General features: G+C 47.4%; 1 protein-coding gene across 7 annotated transcripts in view; it reads right to left on the bottom strand.

Moving 5' to 3' along the window:
• The window catches only part of CNOT1 (CCR4-NOT transcription complex subunit 1), a 74299-nt gene extending 66387 nt beyond the window's left edge, over positions 1–7912 (bottom strand). For 6 of the 7 annotated variants that reach the window (XM_045818982.1, XM_045818986.1, XM_045818985.1 and 3 more), the window contains exon 1: positions 7166–7303. The gene's annotated coding sequence lies outside the window, so the exon portion shown is untranslated. Of the gene's footprint in view, positions 1–7165; positions 7304–7775 lie in introns of those variants that run through there. The other variant, XM_045818983.1, reaches the window with a different exon arrangement.
• Between the last annotated feature and the right edge of the window lie 13044 nt (positions 7913–20956).

Below are 20956 nucleotides of genomic sequence, written 5' to 3'. Positions count from 1 at the left end.
GAATGATACACTATAAAATTGTTCACTATTGTTTCATGTGTATTATTACCCTTCCAATCAGTTCCTGGAGGTCCACATCCCTTCCTCACCAACACTCCCAGCCAACCAGCTTTGAGGGCACTAAAAACTTTACAGAACCAGGTCAACCCAATACCAAAATTCAATTTGTAGGTCCCTAGAATGCAATTTGACTAGACTTAACAGAAAACAAAATGTAATCAAAGTTTAAGAATTATCTTCCACCTTCATCATCCATCAGAGATGAAGGCCATTTTCCATGACACTTCAGGTTGATTCGTCTTTAACTGTAATAGCATCGTTATTTTATGCATCATTAAGAAAGTTTACTTGGAGCATTTTTTCTATGACGTGATGCAACCCAATTTCAAAGATGTTAACATACTGAAAATCTGTCTGTTTCACCGTCAGCAAAATAAGGTGTTCTTTTTCCTTCTGTAGTCTTTCACATATGCCACTGTAAAATTAAATTTCAAGTAACTTGTGATTTACACCCACAATTGGATCTAAAGTAAATAAAATAACCCTGACAACAAATCTGAATGTCAACAGTATTTACTGGGATAGACCAGAGGGCAACATAATCTCCAAAAGCATTTTGAAATGTGTAGACGTGGGAGAGCCACTGGCATCTGAGAATTAGAGATGCAATAACAATAAACATCTAGCAAGGAAGGAAGACAGCACCACCACCAAAAAACTATTCTGCCCAAATACGAATAGAGAAAAGTGGCTTTTGCATCCACTTTCTATAGGGTAGGTTCCAGATGTAAACACCTCAAATTTGGCTTTCCACTAAGCTAACACAAAACCCAGCACAACTCAAATCAACCAGATGGTAAGAAATGGTATATGACTTATGTGAAGTGGTGACCAGAACTTACCAGAGAAACAGTTTAAGCATTACTATTATGTGTTTTAATCTAGTCAAACATGTTGAGCACTTACTGCGTATCAGATATTTGAGGTACATCAGTGAATAGACATACATACATCCCTGCACTACCACTGGAGAAATATTAATCATAAGAAATTATAAAGCCCTGGCTGGTGTGGCTCAATGGATTGAGTACCAGCCTGTAAACTAGAGGGTCGCAGATCGGATTCCCAGTCAGGACACATGCCTGGGTTACAGGCCAGGTCCCTGGTGGGGGGCATGTGAGAAGCGACCTCACACTGATGTTTTTCTCCCTTTTTCCCTCCCTTCCCCTCTGTCTAAAAATAAATAAATAAAATCTTAAAAAAAAAAAAAAGAAAGAAAGAATACAAGCATTATGTGTGAATAATCCAAATCATGGGTATCCCAAACTTATTCATTTCTGGACTTAGAAAGGCCTTACATAAACATTTTTTTCTAACCCAGCTGGCAAGGGATAAGAATATATTCAAGGGCATAATGGTCAACAAGTAGTAAATCGGTTTCAAATGAAAACTTTGCCAAGGATAAAAACAAATGAATCAAGAGTTGACTTGCTTCATGATTATGTCACTGCACTTTAAACAAGCATTTTATTCATGTATTTCTTAAATGAAACTTTAACACTAACTTTTAAGGAACATTTAATACCCTATGTGGTTATCTTCAGAATTTTACAAGAATTAATCCAATCCATCTATTGGTATAGTTCAAAATATTGCAAACAACCCTCCCTTTTTTAAAGATTATACTTATTTATTTTTGGAAAGAGGGGAAGGGAAGGAGAAAGAGAGGAAGAGAAACATCAATGTGTGGCCTCTCATGTGCCTCTTACTGGGAACCTGGCCTGCAACCCAGACATGTGCCCTGACTAGGAATCGAACCAGGGACCCTTTAGTTCTCAGGCCAGCACTCAATCCACTAAACCACACCACCCAGGGCAAATAAATCCTTTATTCTTAAAGGAGGAAAAAGTGAAGAGAGTCAGAAAAGCATGCTTACTCCAAAATCAGATCTCTTAACCACCACCCTGACCAGTGTGGCTCAGTTGGTCAGGCACCATCCTGCAAACCAAAAGTATACTCAGTCTGTGGATTGGTTAACTCTTGGTTATGACACAAGCCTGGGTTGCAAGTTTGGTCCAGGTCAAGGCACGTGAGAGACGCAAGTGATCGCTGTTTCTCTCTCACATGGATGTTTCTCCCCACCCCCGCCCCCCACCAAAAGGGAGAAAGGAAGGGAGGGAAGAGGAAGGGAAGAGGAAGGGAAGGGAAGGGAAAGAGGAGAGAAAAAGAAAAAGTAAGTTACCACCCTAGTCAGGTAGCTCAGTTGATTTAGAGTGCCATCCCAATATGCCAAGATTGTAGGGATCCCCAGTCAGGGTTCATATAAGTATCAACCAATGCATAAATAAGTGGAATGGCAAATCAATGCCCACCTGTCTCCCTCCCTAAAATTAATTTTTAAAAATAAGTAAGTTACCAAGTTCTTGTTTGAAATCAACAGAATACTGTATTCAGAAGCATGTTCCCAGCAGTATTTGCAAAATTATCAAGCTATGCAGTATATAATATATACAAGTAAAAAAATAACGGAGTATCCTTAAAAATAACTTTAAAAATAACTACACCAAGAGAAAACTAACTCAAATATCTGTCAGAATTCAATTTATAATGCCGAAAAGTATTTTAAAACTTAAGTTTCTCCATCCTTTGCACATCTCTCAACGGAAGTGCAAGTTTCATTACACTGAGGTTAAGTAATGACCACTCACAATAATTTAACCAAAAAAAGACCATCTTTTTGCCAGGCTAGAGTTTTACATAAATTTTCACACTTAAGAAATGAATAACTCAAATTGTGTCTTATCCTCTAAAAATTGATATGGAAATAAACCTGTATTTGCTTTGGTCACAACTACGAAAATTTTATACAATAAAAATATTGGGAGTAATTTGCAAGATATATATGTCGTTATGCTGTACAGATCTTAAATTTATGTAGTGCTGTATGTCAACCGTATTTTAATACTGGGGAGGGATCATGTTAGGAGTAAAGAAAAAATCTCCCTAGGTAGCTCAGGAAATTGACAATGTATAAACAGATTAACTCTAGATTCATGGAGATAGTCATCATGTTCTAAAAAAATTCAGTCTACTAAATGAAAGTGAATCCTGAACTACAAAATCAACCACTCAAAATTTTAGCTGCATGACAAACCTTCTGCCTTTAAAAAAACAAGTGGGTGACCACATACAGTATTCTGACTTTTTTGATGATCAAATTCATATATCTTCTTTTCCTTATATTGAATTCAAGCAGTTTGGAAGACAGAATGAACATCAGAGCTAGAGTAGAAAAATCTGATGTGACCTTAAACTAAATCACCTCATTTTCCTAGACCATTGTTTCCTAAAGGATGTTACCATAATTCTGTATGACTACCTTTCAAAGTTTACCCACTTAAACATGTCAACATAATTGTAAGTACAAAGCTCCAAGAAAAAGTATATGCTCTCAAAGAACAAAATTCAGAGTATACTCATTTCCAAGAATATGATGGAGTGCAACAAAGAAAGTATTATTCAATTAACATTTAGAGCAATTGTATACGTGTTTGGGGGAAGGAACAACTTGCCTACCATAAGATGAGACAGAAAGTTTACAACGCAATATAAGCTTTGGTATATATGGTTTTGCTAAGTGAAACTGGCCAAGAAAAATGTAAGAAATTAATTTTGCTTAAGAACATCAGAGAAAATATTTATAGACAGTACATTTGAGCTTGCACTTGTATAATAGATGTTTTGGTAGATAAGAACATTGATATTCCAGATAAGAGGAGCAAAGATGTACTTGGAAGCCTCTGTGTAACAGTCTTTATGACTGAAGCATGAAATACTAATATGCTGTCTCAAGTAGGAAGGAATGAACATACAACTCCAGGCTAAGGTACTTGAACTTTTGGGCAGAGGATGGCTATTTTTCAAACCAATGATTTAGGTGGCAAGTTGATAGTAATGTAAAGAACTAACTGTATTCATGGAACCTTTACAGTTAGGATGCATTTACATGTTACTTATATAATAAAAAAATCCAACAAAGATGGGGAAAAGATACTGGAAATTATTTAGGAAGCTATTGTAAAAAAGACAAAGAGTTTAAAACAAAGGATTAACTATTCTTATGATGGGTCTACACAAAATTTAAAAAGTGACACTGTGCCCTGGCAGGTAGCTCTGCTGCTTCGAGCGTCACCCCCAATATGCCAAGGTTGGGTTCCATCACCAGTCACAGCACATACAAGAAGCAACCAAGGAATGCATAAATAAGTAGAATAGCAAACTGATGTTTCTCTCTAAAATCTGTAAGTCAAAATTAAAAATATAAAAGGCAAAATGCTGAGCTTTTAAGAGAAAGCTTAAGAATGGTAAAATGGTCTCTTTCAAAATGTTTTTATTCCATTTTATATTTCTTTTCCCACCTACTTCGTATTTCATACAATTCAGTCCAAACACCATACAAAACAAACAAACCAAAAAAACCTTCTCACTCTATATTTCAGGAATTTCCTTCTAGCAGCTGTAACAAAATTTACCAAGACAGTCTATCCTGGAGGTTTATGCTAACCCTTCCAGCCTTAAAGACAGAAATGCATTTCTTAAATCTACATTCTACACTCCCAAAGGCTGCATTTTCTTTAATCTCCACTCAGGTGTCAGATAAAGTCTACAGCTCCAATTACTGACTTCTTAAACAATGCTTTTCAAAGAACAATGTGTTTTATTTGCTTTGCTTGGGTATGAGCGAAAAGTACATTGAAATCAACTACTGTGTATGCATAGGGCACAACAGGTTTTGAGCCCACTTTAGCTTTGAAACATGCTTCTTAAAAACTGTGCAAACAGAAAAGGAACTGCAGGATTTTTCTACATACAATATAAGGTCTTAAAATAAAACTCAGTGGGATGCTATCTTAAAACTGTGCAGCAGGAAGTTCAGTTTGGTCAAAAGACCATTTTAGAAATGCTTTGGCTAATATTTTTTAATGACTTGTAAGTTAGCTTTGTTCTTTTATAAAAGAATATACTACACTCATAAATTACAGTATTTCAAATTGGCAGGCTACAATTTTTGTTAATTCAAGAAGCATAAACATCTTACAAAAATTAATGTCTTAAAATATTTGAGCATTCAATTAGAATTATTGTGGACAAATTTCCTTCCATGGCATTGAGTGCCAAAGATCTGTTACCTCGTAGAATAAAATGAAATAAAGATTCAAGTTCATAAATTTAAGCTAGCTAAAAAAAGAAAGCTTTCCATAGCTAGACCTGCATGCATCACAAAAAAAACTTGGAAAAAGTAACACCCAAGAATAATGTGAGATTAGCTTTAAGCATGTTTTGAAGAGATAAGCATTTCCTCTTCTGTCCTGCAGGTGTTTTGTTTTGTTTTGTTTTGAACGACTTCATGTCAAGTCGGGAGGATGTCCCAGGACCTAGCCTGACAAGACCCGAGTGCAAGAGCCGGGATTTGGACGCCAGCAGAAACAGAGACGGGAAGAAACCGCGCCAGGGATCCTTCGGCACGAGTTCAAACCCAGAGCGTGGCAACGCCACTCCACCCCGCCGCAAAGCGCCGCCTTCGAACTTCCAACGTTACTACCTTAGGCAGGAAAGGGAACGTCAGTTATTCATGGCCAAGGCTTTGTACCTCGATTTTAACCTTAAGCTTCCACTGAAGGACCTGGGACCGACCCACACTTGTTGAAAACTGACAAACTCTCCAAACAAGTCGGCAAACTACCAACTTAGAGCACAGCGCGGGGCCCAAAACTCGATGTCTACTCAGACAAGGCGACGACCTGCAGCCCCCCAGAACCTGACCCAACCGCCACCACACTCCTCACCAGCAGCCAAACGCGGGGCCGCAGACCCTCGGGCGGGTGGGAACGTCAGCCTGGCCACGGGTGACGTGCGAAACCAAGCGCCTCCACGAAAACAAGTGTCTTCTTCATCTGTTTGACCCACTTCCTAATCTTCTGCCCGCCCCGCCGTGTCTTCACCCACGTATCTCTAGCCCTTTTAACAGGTTGTCATAAAGAGAGTGCTCGGAATTCTTCTTCACAGAAAATACCCATCCCATTCATTCACGTTCGACTGTTCAAATACATCCCGGCAAGACAGGTGAACTTAGAGAAACCAGAGGGGCGGGGGCCGGAGTGCAGCGTGGCCCCCAGCCTCCGGGCAGAGCCCCGACGGCCGCGGAGTCCGAGCCCGGCGACGGCTCAGAGTGACTCCGGGGGAGTCTCCTCCTCCAGGTCCCTTCCGAACACATCTTCGCACCCCGGGACGTTGTCTCTTCCTTCCTTTCCGCCCGAGCGGCGGAGCGTGCGGGGGGGCGGCTCGCCGCCCGCGTGAGCCCGGCGGGGCGAACCCCGAAAAGCGTCCCTCTCGGTCCGCGCGACTCCGCCGCTGCGCGGCCGCCGCCAGCCGCTCCGAGACCCGCGCCGAGCTCTCCGGCGGGCGGCGCTCGGCTCACCGGGGCGACGCTTCGCCCGGCGCGGGGAGAGGAGCCGGTCCCGGCACCGCGGAGAGTGTGAGCGCCCGGGCGCGAGTGGAACAAAACCCGCGGCCCGAAGTCCTGAGCAAGTGCCCGCGCCCGCCCCTCCCACCCGCGGGCACCCGAAACAGCCCGGGCTGCCAACGTGCCGGGGCCGGGCGGCGCGGGGCGGCAGCGCCGGGGAACGGGGGCTGGGGGCCGAGCCGCGAGCCGGCGGCGGCTCCCGACGCGGGCCTGGTCCCGGGAGCTAGGCCGCCCGCGTCCGGGAGTCCGGGCAGGAAAGGGCAGTTGAGGAGCTCGTGGGGTCTCCGGAGGGTCCAGCCCGCGCGAAGCGAGGCCGGGCCGCGGGAATCACCGCCGCCGGCGCCCTCCCGAGTCGCCAGGCCCGGCCCGGGCCACCGGGTGGCACCCCGCGCTCTGCCCTGCGCTTCGCGGAGCCCTCGCCCCGACATCCTCTCTTCAGAGCCCGCAGGCTCCGCCCGCCGGGAGGAGAGTCCGCCCTCGCCCGCCTCGCCACTTCCCCGTCCCGACTGCCCCTCACTCCGCGGAGCTCCGGAAAACGCTCCCGATGGCCCCAGGACCACCCCCGCCGCTCCCCTCACCGGCGCCCGCGTGCCCGGCTGACGCCGCCAGACGGCCCCAGCCCCTGACCCCAAGCCACCTCACCTCAGGCGGCTCCGGCGGCGCTGGACACAGGAAACTCCTGGGTCCCCCGACTCCGGCTCTCCTCGACCCCCTCTTCGGTTAACTCCGCTTGTTTCTCTACAAAATGGCGCCGGAGGTCGCGCGCTCACGTCGCGGCCTTTCCCCTCCTCGTTCTCGTTTCATCATTTGCTGCCCGCCGAGGAGGGATGGCCCCCGCACCAGCCAATGACTGTAAACCGCCCATATCCCCCACCCAATCACCGTCAGGTGCCCGCGGATTTAAACCAATCACACACTATCACTTGCAGAAGTCAAGGAAGAAACCAGACTCTTGCTAGCAACTACCAATCCGGACTCCCACTTCGCAGGCTTCGGCCAATTGCCGCTCACGAGTCCCTAGGGACTGGCTCGGAGCCTTCGCGCCTGCGCTGGAGCGAGGACCAATCGGGAGATGCACATAACTTCGATTTGGGGTTTCACGGACTTCCCACCTGCCCTGGAGGTCCTACCAATGGGGGCTTAGCATTGCCCCTAAGAAACAATAAATAAGGGAGGGGCCCATAAACCCTCGCCACTCTGCGCGGGAACTACTTTGAAGTTAGACTGAAACAGCCTTCGTCCACTCTCCTACCTCTTTCGAAGTGTCAAGTCTCGTAGACTGCGGGGCCTCCCAAGCTTAAACATTCCATGCCCCTCCCCTCGTGTCCCCTGGGCGTGGAACACCAAGCGCCAGAAAACAAGCCAGCCTGTAACTTAAGTAGTGACGCTCTGCATCCCAGAATATATAGTGTTTCCCCACACACACCCCCAACCCGCCCCACTTCTGTCGCAAAAGTAGTGCATCTTCTTCTGTCACTTACGGCGCACCAGGAGGAGCAGTGCATGCTGGGAAATGTAGTCTCCTAGGCGCCACTTTCTTCGAGACAACTTTATCCATTGCAGAAGGGATGTCTTGCAGAGAGAGCCTGGAGGCTAGGGTTCTCTTTTTGGCTTACGACTTGTAATCGGTATCATAAACGATACCTGAGGCCTTTAGGCTCAGGGGGGAAAGGCACAAAAACCTATCTTTTGCTGTAATTTATTATGTATAGTCAGTCCAAAGATTTTTATGGTCACCTGGTCCCAGAGGAGGGATGGGAACAGAGGGAAGGAAGAGTCAACCGGTTGCTTTTTTAAACTTTTGAAAAAAATCCTACCCTCATCACCCTGTTCTAAGACTAGGCACAGAAGCACTACCTTTGTGCCTAAAAATACCGTGTGTGTGTGTGGTAAAAACGCAACAGGCCTTAGCTGGGTAACTCAGTTGGTTAGAGCGGGTTCCAGTACGCAAAGGTGATGTGGTTAGACCGCTCCCTGGTGTGGGCACGTGCAAACGTCAACCAGTGAGTGCGTAGATAAGTGGAAGACCAAATCAATGTTTCTTTCTCTCTCTTCCTCTCTCTCAGCCTCTCAAATCAGTAAAATATTTTGAAAAAGCACACACAACATAAAATTTTCTCTTAACCATTTTTAAGTATTATCGTACATTAGTGTTAACTATACACCTGAACTTTTTCATGTTATAAAACTAAAACTTTATACTCATGAAACAACTCATTTCCTTTCTCCAGTCCCTGACACTCACGGTTCTACTTCCTATTTCTAATAGAAAGAGTCTGACTACTTCAGATACCTCATTTAGGTGGAATCATGCACTATTTGTCTTTTTTGTGACTGGCTTATTTCACTTAAATATACTTTTTGACACATGTCTTTCCTTGGTTGGAGGCTGATTATTTCAGTAAACACTGAATGTCTTGTGTTTTTAAGCAACTGAATGAGACTCAGGGACCCCCACATATAGTGAGGGCAAGGATCGCTTCAGTCTTGTTCTCAGCTGTATCCCCAGCACCTGGCAACATGCCTGGCCCACAGTAGACATGTGAACAAATAAATGTTGACAAATCAAGAGAGATGGACTTACAACATTATAATGTTAGTGGTAAAAGTCCCCTTAAAAAGACTAAGGATGAGGAATAAGGCCCATCTATTCAGTGTTGCATGAAAAGTACAAAATTGCTAATGCCCTTATAGATAGTAGGATTCTGGCCAAGCTTATTTAAACTGAAAATTTGCAGACCCATAGACTCAGTAATTCCATGTCTAGGAATTTATCCCACAGGTGAGTGTTGCAAATTCATACAGAGATGAATGTATCAAGATAATCACTGATGCATTGTTATGGGACCTCAGAGCACTGAAAGCAATAAGGAACATGTTAAATAAATGTATGGTGCAGTTATACAGTGGAATGTTGTGCAGCTTTTTTTAAAAGAGTGAGGTAAACCTATATTTACAGATATGAAATGATGCCAAGATTTTAAAAGATGGAATAATCAGTATGTTACCATTTGTGTAGGAGAAAATAACTATATCTACATATAACTAAATGCATAAAAAGGTTTGGAAAGAGACACACACACTCCACAGCTGACACTAATTGTTATCGTTGAGGAGGGAAGTGGAATGAGGAAGGGGAAGGAGAACTTTTGCTTTTTATTCCATATATTACTATCTTACTGGAACCTTTTACAAGGAGGGTGTATTCATGTCTTATTTGTGTAATTGAAGACATTTCTTTTAAAGACACAGAATGTGATACCCATAAATATCAGGAAGCTAAGGTCAACTCTAATTCTACAACCAGTTCAGGTCTCAAATGTATATCTCCTAAACTAAGATCATTTGAAACAAAGCTGGGTTGCCTTTCCCCAGTTCAGCCTGTCTTTGCCAGAAAATGGTTTGCTACCTTATACGGGAGCTACTCCAGGAGACCCTTGAGGCCCCTGCCAGCCCCTCCCCCAGAGCTGCACCACCAACACTCCCAGGATTTGACCTCACTTGGGGCCTTAACCAAATACTTGCAGGATACCACAACAGCCTGGAGATCAAAGTCCTTCGACTGTGTGTTAAGAAGTCATGGTGGCTCGTACCCCTGATAGAGAGAGCAGGAGACTGCCACAAACTGGAAGGGGGATGGAGATCCCCTGGTGCCCTTGTCTTATTTTACTGAATGACATGGTCGGAAATCATGCCAGACAAACTATTTCACTACAGACCTTCACAAAGAATTCACTGAATCACCTTGTCACTCAGCCATGATGTGCCTTAGGGTTCAAATGTATTTAGAAACAGGATATTTCAGCCAGCTGTTAATTACTCACCTGGCCTCTTGCCTTAACCTTCTCCCAGTCCTCCCTCTCCCCCACCCCCAGTTAGCTGTGCATCCAAGATTCTGGAAGGACTTGACAAACTCTTTTAAGAATAGCGAAGGCCTTAGTGAATTGGTTTGGGGTGCGGGCAAAAATACATAGAAGAAAAAGGACTTTGAGATCTGTGCAAAGTATGCTATACAGTGTTCGAAGGTGCTAGGGAGAAGGCTGGTCAGAAATAAAAGGCTTTATTATTCCCTGTTCCTGTTTTTCAGTCCCATTTTATCAGATGAGTCAGAAACTATGATTTACAGTGGCTTTGACTACTATATGATTCTCTGTCCTAACCAAAGCCACTCATTGACAGCCTAACTGAATAATTCTCATGTCCTTCAAGGCCATTTCCACTGCCAAGCCTTCTGACTCCCTGGGCCACTAGGCTTAGGTATGACTCCTGTGGCTCTATGCTGAGGAGAGGATGTCTCGGCATGCACATTGCAAAAAGCCTATTGAGAAATCCCACATCCCAAGTTGTAATGCAGGCTGTGACCCTACGTTTCTGTCTAACCTTGGAAAAGTCACTTTCCCTCCCCTGGGCCTCAATACCCTGATGGTACTGGATCAGCATTGCGTGGCTCCCAGATTGTGGACTGCAAACTTCTAGGATGCTGAGCACTTGCTGTGGGATCCTGGAATTCTTCTGTGCACGTAGTTTCTTTAAATCAACCAATATTGTCTAATGGTACAACTTGACCTACTTAATCTCACCCACAACTCAGGACTCTGTGACCTAGGGACAGAGTTATATGCCCAATTTTACAAATCATAAAACTGAGGCTTAGAGAGGCCGCCTCACCTGCCCTAGGTCACATACCTAGTCAATGGCAGAGCAAGTGTTGCAACCCAGTCTGACTTTAGAACTCATATTCTCAGCCACCTCACTCTAAGCTGTGCTTGGGAAACCCCCTGCCAGGGTGACCTCCCAGCTGTCATGTTTAATGGCCCATTAGTAACCAGACAGTTTCCAAACCAAGAAATATGATGCATAGTGTAACAGGGTGTTACAAGTTAGTGAGACAGGTTCTGAAAATACTGCTGTGTGTTTGGTGTTTACCAATTGAGTTTACATTTGAATTCTTTCTTAATTGCTTTCTTTTTTTTTAAAGATTGTATTTATTTATTTTTAGAGAGAGGGGATGGTAGGGAGAAAGAGGGAGAGAAACATCAATGTGTGGTTGGCTCTTGTGTGCCCCCAACCGGGGACCTGGCCGGCAACCCAGGCATGTGCCCTGACTGGGGATCAAACCAGCAACCTTGGTGTATCAAGACAACACTCTAATCTATTGAGTCATCCAGCCAGGGTGACATTTGAATTCTTACATTCTGTCCTGAAAGAGGAGAGTGGGGTACACCCCAAGAGAAGCCGATTGCCGGGGTGGGGATGGGAAGCCCCAGCCTCTGGGTAACCCTCCTAACCACTGAGGAAGGTCACAGGAAGGAAGGAACCTGAGCAGGTCCGTGTTGGGGTCCGTGTTGAGCCTAATGCAGAAGAGACATCGGCCAAACTGGACTAGCTGTCTTGATAGCACAGATCTCTATAGAACAGCGGTTCTCCAAGAACAGACCCCTGACCAGCAGCAGCAGCAGTGCCATCTGGAAACGTGACAGGGTGGCAGAGAGGGGGCACATTCCAGCAAAGGGCTAAGCCTTCCAGAGATGATCTCCGATCTTCGGGCATCTTTGGAAAGTGGAAAGACCAGGAAGGCTGGAGCCCAGAGATGTATCCAGAGGACTGCCTGGGCCGCCAGGGTCAGCCCTTTATCCTAAGGGCTCTGGGAAGCCTTGGAAAGGTTAGGTGCCCGCGGGAGAAGTTGCCAGGACACTAACCAGGAGGCTACCACAAGAGACCCGGAGAGGTGGTGGCAGTGAGAGGGGCGAGAAGGGGAGCCCAGAGATGGGGGAGGTAATGGCGTAGGGCTTTGGCAACTGATGGAATATGAAAGGTGAAGGAGCAAAAGCAGATTGTGTGCCACTGGGTGCCTTCCCCCCCGCCCCATGAGGTAGGGAGACCGGAGAAGCAGGTCTGGGGGCAGAGATGGTGAGTTCAGTTTTGAGTAGAAGGTGCCGTTGATTCACCCACATGGAGAAGCTGAGTGGCCCCGACAGGCCAAAGCTCTGGGAACTCGAGCTGCTGATGGAGAACGGAGTCAGGGTCAGGCAGGTGGCCCTTGGGGAGCCTTCAGAGAGCAGAAGCCCTGGGCCCTGGGAAAAGCTGTGCTTTTGCTTCTGCCTAAGGAAGGAAGGGTCTCCAGCTTCTTGGAAACAGTGCAGCCCCGGAGGCTGAGAACTGCTGGAGGCTGAGTAAAGTCCAGAGCCTCAGAGGACTGAAGGACTGTGTTTTTGAGCAGTGAGGCAAGGAGGGGACTGACGAGGCCTTGGGCTATGCGATAGAGCCTTGTGACCTTGGAGAGGGCCTTGTCCGAGAGCAAGGAAGCTGGAGAAAAGGGGAAAATATTTTGCTTTTTTTTTTTTTGTATTGTATTTTTTTTAAGATGGAGAGATTAGGGCATATTTATTTATTTTTATTTTTTATTTTTTTATTTTAATCATTGTTAAAATACAGTTTTCTCCTTTTTACTCCCAATCCAGTCCCCCCTCCCAGCCCTCCCCACTTCCCTCCCATTACCACCCTCCCCTTAGTTTATGACCATGTGTCCTTTAAGTTTGTTCCTGTGAACCCTTCTCACTGTCCCCTTAAATTCCCTCTACTCTCTTCTGTGGGCACTGTCAGCCTGGCCTCTATTTCAGTGTCTTTGGTTATATTCTGCTTGTTTCTTTGTTTTGTTATTTAGGTTCCTGTTAAAGGTGAGATCATATGGTATTTGTCTTTCACTGCCTGGCATGTGCATCCCAATGTTCATAGTAGATTGGAGCATATTTAAATGCTAGTAAACTTCTTTTGAAAAGAAGTTATCTCTCTTCCCTGTGATGTGATCTGGGTGGAGCCTGGTTTTAGATAGCTGGAGGGACAAAGTCTTCTCCTTTGTTTTTCTAAAGAAGTACTTGGGCTTTGATCTTCCGTTCAGCCCTCCTCCTCCTCCTCCTCCACACCAGTCTGGACTCCCAGGCAGAGTCTGTCCAGAAACGGCCCCCTGTGGAGGGGCACCGGAACCCAATCCTGCCCAGGCTGTTGACTTTTGAAAGGAGCAACAGCTGCCTTCCTCCATGTCCATCCGTGCCCCTTCAGCTCTCCCTTCCTCGAGCCGCCGTGCCCTCACTGGCTGCTTCAGGGCCTCCACAAACCTCTCCCACCCGGGAAATTGCAAGCCAGCTCAGTGTCCTGTTGTGGACAAGGTCCCGGAGGTCATTCTGCAGCACTTCCCGAAGACAGGGGCCCTGGTACCAAGAATTAGCCCGGGGCCTGCTGGAAGAACAAGCTGAGGGTGTCCAGGCAGGCTGGGTCTATGCTGAGCCAGTGGGATCTGGAATTCCCAAGGTCCCTTTTCACCCCCCCCTTTCCAACCCGCAAGAATGGCTCCTAGACATGAGCTTACCTGCTCTCCCAGAGTCACAACGTTCCCACACCCTGTTCCTGGACTCTGGGACCCTCACCTTCACCCCCTCCGCTTCCAACGGCAGCAGGTGCCTCTCTCATCCATTTCTTCTTTCAACAAATATCGGAGTGCTTACTATTGTTAAAAAACAAGATTTACTCAGCAATTCATGAATTGGGCAGTACTCCATGTAGCAACTAGAAGAGTGCTCAGGGGTGTACACAATGGGAGATTTTTATAGGGGCATCTTTGGGGGAGATGAGGAGAAAGGTTAGTGTCATGCAGGTTGCCTCTTCTTTCCTGGGGGGATGGAGAGGGCCCACGGGACAGATTGCTTTCCTGGGGCTTGGCCAGAGAATGCCCACCACCCTGAGCACCTCACCGTCCGAATCCCCTTCAGGCTCAGGCCGTGCTCTCCGCAGTCCAAGGCTGCCCACGAGGAGGTGACCAGTCAGACTCCTCGGGCTCCTATTCCAGCTCTCCCCTAGGTAACCTGGCACGGGGACACCCCCTCTCTAAGCTTCTGTCCCCTCCTCTGCGAAGTGCCGACAATGATAACACCTACCGTGGAGGTTCTTCAGTGGGTTCAGTGAGATCAAGTACGTAAAACAGTGGCTGGCAGGGAGGAAGCTCGTCCATTCAGTCATTTATTCGACAGATACTTTTGCTTTATTTCATTTTTAAAGATTTAATTTCTTTATTTTTAGAGAGCGGAGAAGGGAGGGAGAAAGAGAGGGAGAGAAACATTAGTGTGAGAGAAGAACAACCATTGGTTGCCTCCTCAATCGGGAATCAAACTGGTGACTTTCCGCTTTGCAGGATGACACCCAACCAGCTGACCCACACCAGTCAGGGCTACAGATAGTTTGTTAAGTGCCTCCTATGTGCTACGTATTGAGAATGTAGTTGGGGGGGGGCAGAAGCAAAGCTTCTACATTCACTGATCGTGCATTTAAATGGGAAAGGGGTGGGGATCAGCAATAATAAACAAATAACGCTAGGTCGCAAAAGTGCAACGAAAAGCAATGAGGCAGAACAAGCTGCTGGAGTGACAGAGATGTGGTGGGGTGGGAAGGTGGGCAGCTATTACGGTTTGAGAAAACCCCTCTGACAGAGGAGCTAAGCGGAGAACTACATGGAGAGAGCGGAAGCTGGGCAGATGTCTGGTGGCAGAGGGTTCCAGGCAGGGGACCAGAATGTGCAAAAGCCCTGAGGCCGATGTCTGGGGAGGCTCCGGGTGACCCTGGAGCAGAGCAGTGGTAGAGGAGGAGGAGAGTGGTAGAACATGGGGTCAGAAGAGCCAGAAGTGTGGGCCCTGGGGGCCATGTGAGGGCTGCGGCTTTCCTCCTAGTGACAGGAGCAGCCATGCAGGATTTTGAGCTGAAGACGAGGAGCTGGCCTCGTTTTGAAAGGCTGCTGCAAGAAGAGACTAGAGGAGAGTCAGGGTGGCGGCAGGAATCTCCCAATTAGAAGGATGTTACTATCGTTCGGGCAAGAGATGATGATGGACTGGACCACTTGCAAAGATGGAGAGAAGCATTACCTATACCTAACAGTGTTAAAGAACAAAAATCCAATCTGGTAAATTGGAAAATCTAATTGGCTTGATGGAGCAATTCATGAATCAGGCAGCATCCCAACCTGCAGTTACGGAGGAGCCCTGGAGAAACTACACAGTGTGGTTGGTATGGAAGGCTTTTATAGGCAGACATGGGGGTGGTGGGGCAGCAGGGGGGGAAGAACATTATTAGCAAAAGTAAAAAAAAAGGGTTCTTTCAGGCAAGGTTATCTTCCTTTATGGGATGGCAGCAGTCTTATCAGTCAGGTTCCTTGGGCGTCCTGGGGAGAGGGGGCAGGCCTCACTGGAACTGACCAGAAAATTTCATGATAACCAATTCAGAGTGCATTCCTTAAGAGCACAGCAGGAGACGTTAGAAACTGCAGTTAGGCCAGGTATTTAGTCTGGGTTTCATGTCATGGGCTTTACACAAGTGACTCCAACCAGGGGCCTGTGGGTTTCTCTCCAACAATAATTATTTCCAGAATAGAGGGCACAGCCCTCACCATCTCACACCCCAGACAGATGGAGCAGGTCAGGGTGGTATGGCCATAGACCTCAATACATTTAATTAAAAAAAAATAGTTAGAGCTAACAAATGAAACAAAATCACACAGTGGTAAAGTTTGCACACATCACTTTGGTCATGAAGTCATAGTCAATTCAGAGCCCAGACTAACTTCCGGTCATTTGCATCCTGATGAGCAGACCCTCTTGGGACAAAGAGACAGGGTGGCCCTGGCTGGTGTGGCTCAGTGCACTGGATGCCCACCTGCAAACCAATAGGTCGCCGGTTCCGTTCTCAGTCAGGGCACGTGCCTGGGCCAGCGCAAGAGGAGATCAGTCACATACACCCACTGTTTCTCTCTCTCTCTTTCTACCTTCCTTCTCCTCTCTCTAAAAAGAAATACATAAAATCCTTACAAAGCCTGGGGGTGGGGGAGCACGGTGGTGTGACAGCGAATACTGATGGAGGAATGGAAGACAGTCTTATCTCAGGAGGCAGCGTGAACGTCATCTCAGATGTGGGTCTGGACCTACCTGCCTGGTGTTTTGCCGAGGGCTTTGCAGATTTCCTGTGGATTAGGGCAGGATAGGGGTGGGGCAGGAGGGGTCCTGTGAGATACTGTACAGCCCAGGGGAGGAAGCCTGCCCTTGCACACGAAAGCCTGAGTTCTAGTCCACACTCTGCCTTTTATTTGGCTGGAAAGCCATGGAGTAAGCTTATTTTTCTGTTTTCCTACAAGATGGGGATGATAATGCCTATTCTGAACAACAATTAAATTAAGTCTGGAGTACACTAATTTGAATTTTTAATAAGGACAATATATTGCATTTGCAATTTATAAGGCAAACAAAGTGTTCTTTTCTGTTTTTCTTTTTTCTTTTTTAATTTTTAAAAGATTTTTATTTATTTATTTATTTTTAGAGAGGGAAGGGAGGGAGAAAGAGAGAGAGAGAGAAACATCAATGTGAGGTTGCTGGGGGCCATGGCCTGCAACCCAGGCATGTGCCCTGACTGGGAATTGAACCTTCGATGCTTTGGTTCACAGCCCGAGCTCAATCCACTGAGCTACGCCAGCCAGGCCTTTTCTCTGTTTTTCAATGTTCCTGTTTTATTGAGTTATAATCGATGTATAGCATTGTATTAGTTTAAGGTGTAATTATTTGACATATGTATATGTTGCAAAATGATTATCACAATAAGTTCAATTAACATCCATCACCTCACATAGTTACAATTTTTTTGTGTGATGAGAACTTTTCTTTTTAAGATTTTACTTATTTATTTTTAGAGAGAGGGAAGGGAGGGAGAAAGAGAGGGAGAGAAAAACATCGATTGGTTGCTTCTCCCAAGTGCCCCAACCAGGGACCAAACCCACAACCCAGGCATGTGCCCTGACTGAGAATCGAACTGGTGACTCTTCACTTTGCAAGACGATGCCCAACCAACTGAGCCACACCAGTCAGGGCTATGATGAGAACTTTTAAGATCGACTTTCTCGGCAACTTTGAAATATGTAACACAGCATTTGTAACTACAGTTACTGTGCTGGACATTACGTCCCCAGAATTGACTCATCTTACAACAGGGTGTTGGTACATTTTGACTGCCTTCACCTATTTCCCCCAGAAAGAAGATATTTTTAAAAAGCAATGACATGGGCTGCATCAATCTGCCCACCTCACAGGGTTGCTGTGAACGGAACTGGAGTTGTGTGTGTGTTGCGTGTGTGTGAGTGGACAGCACTGTGCACTGGGGCTCTGAGCCCTCGCTTTGCTTTTCTCTGCGGCCAGCTGAGGAGGAGAGAGATGCCCTCTTTCCAGCCCTCCCCGAGGAGAGGCGTGACTCGCCGCGTGGAAACCGCTGTCCCCTGTGTTGCTACAGAAGTTGCGGGCGTCCTCAGAGCGGCCACAGGTGCTGACGGAAGCTCAGAGGCTGTGGGCAGAGGGCTGGCGAGTCGGGCGGTGAGGGCGTGGGCCCTCTGGGCTCACCTGCCTTCCCATGGCAGTCACCTCACTTCCTGCCGTATTAGTTGCCCCTGATCAAGCTAAACTGGCCTGCCTGGTGGCATCACCTGCTTCTGGGCTGAGGGTGGCAGAGGGCCACCTGCCTCGGAAGCAGCTGTGCCAAGGACTGGAAGGAGTCAGGACTTACTCATCACCAGTGAGGCCATGGTAGTAGCCAAACTTGACCAGAGCATCGTCGTTTGGTTGCTCATTCCCGTTTTTCAGTCCAAAGCTCTGAAAGCAGGAGAGCAAGTAAGTGCTGTGAAGCCCCCTCTGGGTGGTAACCGGGTAATGGCTACCTGTGATGGAGTGAGTGCTCACTGTACCAGGCCTGCTGGGGCCCTGTACGCCCATCGTCTCCTTTATCCCCTTGACCCCGTGTGAAACACGCACCACTGTGTGCATTCATTCTCATTGTACGGACAGGAGATGGAGGCACAGCGGGGCTGAAGAGCTTGCTCAAAGCCACCCAGCCAATCAGAGGCAGAGCTGGAATTCATGCCCAGGTTGGTGCCTCGTCCAGGCCTCCTCCCCAAGCCACTCAGCCTCCTGCAGGATTCTACTTAGAATCTCAGAGCAGTTGATACCTTTCAGATTGGCTTTATTTACACACAGGGACACAGGGAAGGAAGGACAGGGATCAAGGCGAAAGTAATGTTACACTCTACCCCCCAAAGATACCCCCTTTTTCCCCGTTGATCTCCACCTCCAATGCCCTCATTCTTGCGCATGCATCACCATCATCTGTGGACATCAGCACAGGCCCCACCTGTCTCCCTCTTTCCTCTGCCCCACCCCCTGCAATCCATTGTCCTGCAAAAACCCCTCCAAAGGCTTCCTGTGGAACCCTATAGAGTCCTTACCATGGCTTACAAGGCCCCATGACCCTGCTCATCTCCCTGTCGCATCCCCGGCTCCCTGTGCCCCAGCCACTGTGGCCTTCTCTCCACCTGGTTTGCTCTGCTTCAGGCTCGTCTCCTTGTACGGTTTTGTCTCTGCGACTAGATCGGGAATGACGGTCAGGAGAGCTGACACTGAGCGCTTCCAATATCCTCGTCATTGCCGTGTGCTCACTTCCTGGCTCCTTCCCACAGCCTTATGGGGCAGGTCCTATTAGTAGCATCCTATGTGACAGGTGAGGAGACTGGGGCCCTGGGCATTTACAGGAACTGGGGCAAGGTCATAGCGCTGGGGAATGGGAGAACTGGGATTTGAGCCTGGGAGGCTGACTTTCTTAAAAACTGGTTTTAGAGAGAGAAGAAAGGAGAGAGAGGGGGAAAGACAGAGAGAGAGAGAAACGTTGTTTGCCTCTTGTACACCTCAACTGGGGATCAAACCCACAACTTAGGTATGTGCCCTAACTGGGAATCGAACCCACAACCTTTCAGTGTATGGGACAATGCTCCAATGAACTGAGCTACCCAGCCAGGGTCTGGCCAAGTCTGACTCTTAATCACTAGTCTGTAGAGCTTGCTCAGTGTATAGGAGGGAGGCATTATTATCCTTAGTTTCTGGGGCGGGGGGTTCTTTGAGTAAAGCAGGGGGCCGCACACCCAGTGCCCACAGGAGCCAAGCAGGGAATTTGAATGGGAACAAGAAGCAGCCGGGAGTGCCAGACAATGGGCCATGGTGGGGACAATGCTTCCCTAGAGAGTATGTGGCCTTCTACGGCCATCTACCCTTGCGGGTCCTCAGCTGCAGGCAAGTATTGCAAGGAGGAAGTACAGGCTCGGAGGTGATTTTTCCACAGAAGCCACAAATCTGAGTTTTTAAGTGAAATCTCCCAATTGCGTCAGTGGTGACCACTATGGGGCCGACTGGCTGCATGCAGTGCACAGGGCACCAGCTTGCAGCCTCTGGTCTGAGATGTAAGCCATCTCCTTTCACCTCCAGCTCCCACCCGCCTGTCTTCCCTGTCCCTCCATCTTGCTTTCTTGCTCTTCTTCCTTTTCTTCCTCCTCCCTGTCTCCCCCACCCACCCCTTGAGTAGCCCAGCCACCCATTTGCTCATCGTGGTGGGGTCTGGTCATTCTGGCTGAGGGAGCGGGAGTAGCCCACACCAGCGGGAGACTCCAGGTACAGGGGTCCTGGGGGGGCCAGAGGCACCCACTGGGCTGAAGGTGGCAGCCGGGGAGGAGCCGAAGTGGGTGCTGTAGCCAGGGAGCAGGTGGCTGCAGGTCGTCTGTCCCCAGGCTGGCATTCCACAAGGAAGACCAGAAAAGCCTTCTTTCTTCCAGCCTCTCCAAACCTGCTCTGGAGAGAATCCTTGTATCTCCCGAGCAGCAGCGGATACTCCCATGTAAGGTCCTACTTTGCAAAAGGGTTTCTTCCTGAACATTATCCCCAAACTACTCCTGACTGGCCCTGTTCTCTGTTGCTTGTTGAGGAGAGAGAACTTGTCTGCCAGGTACTAGTAGTACCAGCTACTAAGCACCCTGTGGGAATTAACCTCCTTGGTCTTCATAGAAACCTTTGAAATAAGTTCCATTATTATTTCCACTTCTTAGATGAGAAAACTGAGACCCAAACAGGTTTATTTGCTTAATGTCACTTAGCTCGTACATGGCAGAGCCCCACATCTTAACTAATCGGTCTGTTTCCAAGGCACACCTTCCGCTGAACTTCTTCCCCTAAATGATCTAAAGTCTCACAACATTTGTAGTATAATTGTCCACTTCACAGATGAAGAAACTCAGGCCTGCAGAGCTTGAGTAACTTGCCCACTGTCCCGCAGCTGGCACAGGATGGAGGTGGGACTTGAACCATCACCTTCTTATCCAAGCATGTGAGCTGGTTCTGCAGTGCTAATGCCCAGGATGGTATGCTTCCCATGATCCTACTCACCTGATCCTGAAAGGTCCACAAGGCAGTTGCTCGGTGGAAATATTGGGAGCAGCCATGACCGGTGTGGCTCAGTTGGTTGGGCGCCATCCCACAAAGCAAAAAAGGTCACCAGTTCAATTCCCGATCAGGGCACATGCCTGGGCTGTGGGCTTCG

The sequence above is a fragment of the Phyllostomus hastatus genome, unplaced genomic scaffold (assembly GCF_019186645.2).
Source record: "Phyllostomus hastatus isolate PE091 unplaced genomic scaffold, TTU_PhHast_1.1 phas_scaffold_345, whole genome shotgun sequence".
NCBI lineage: Eukaryota > Metazoa > Chordata > Mammalia > Chiroptera > Phyllostomidae > Phyllostomus > Phyllostomus hastatus.
Note: the sequence above shows the minus strand (reverse complement) of the source record. Positions and strands in the feature narration are given on the sequence as shown.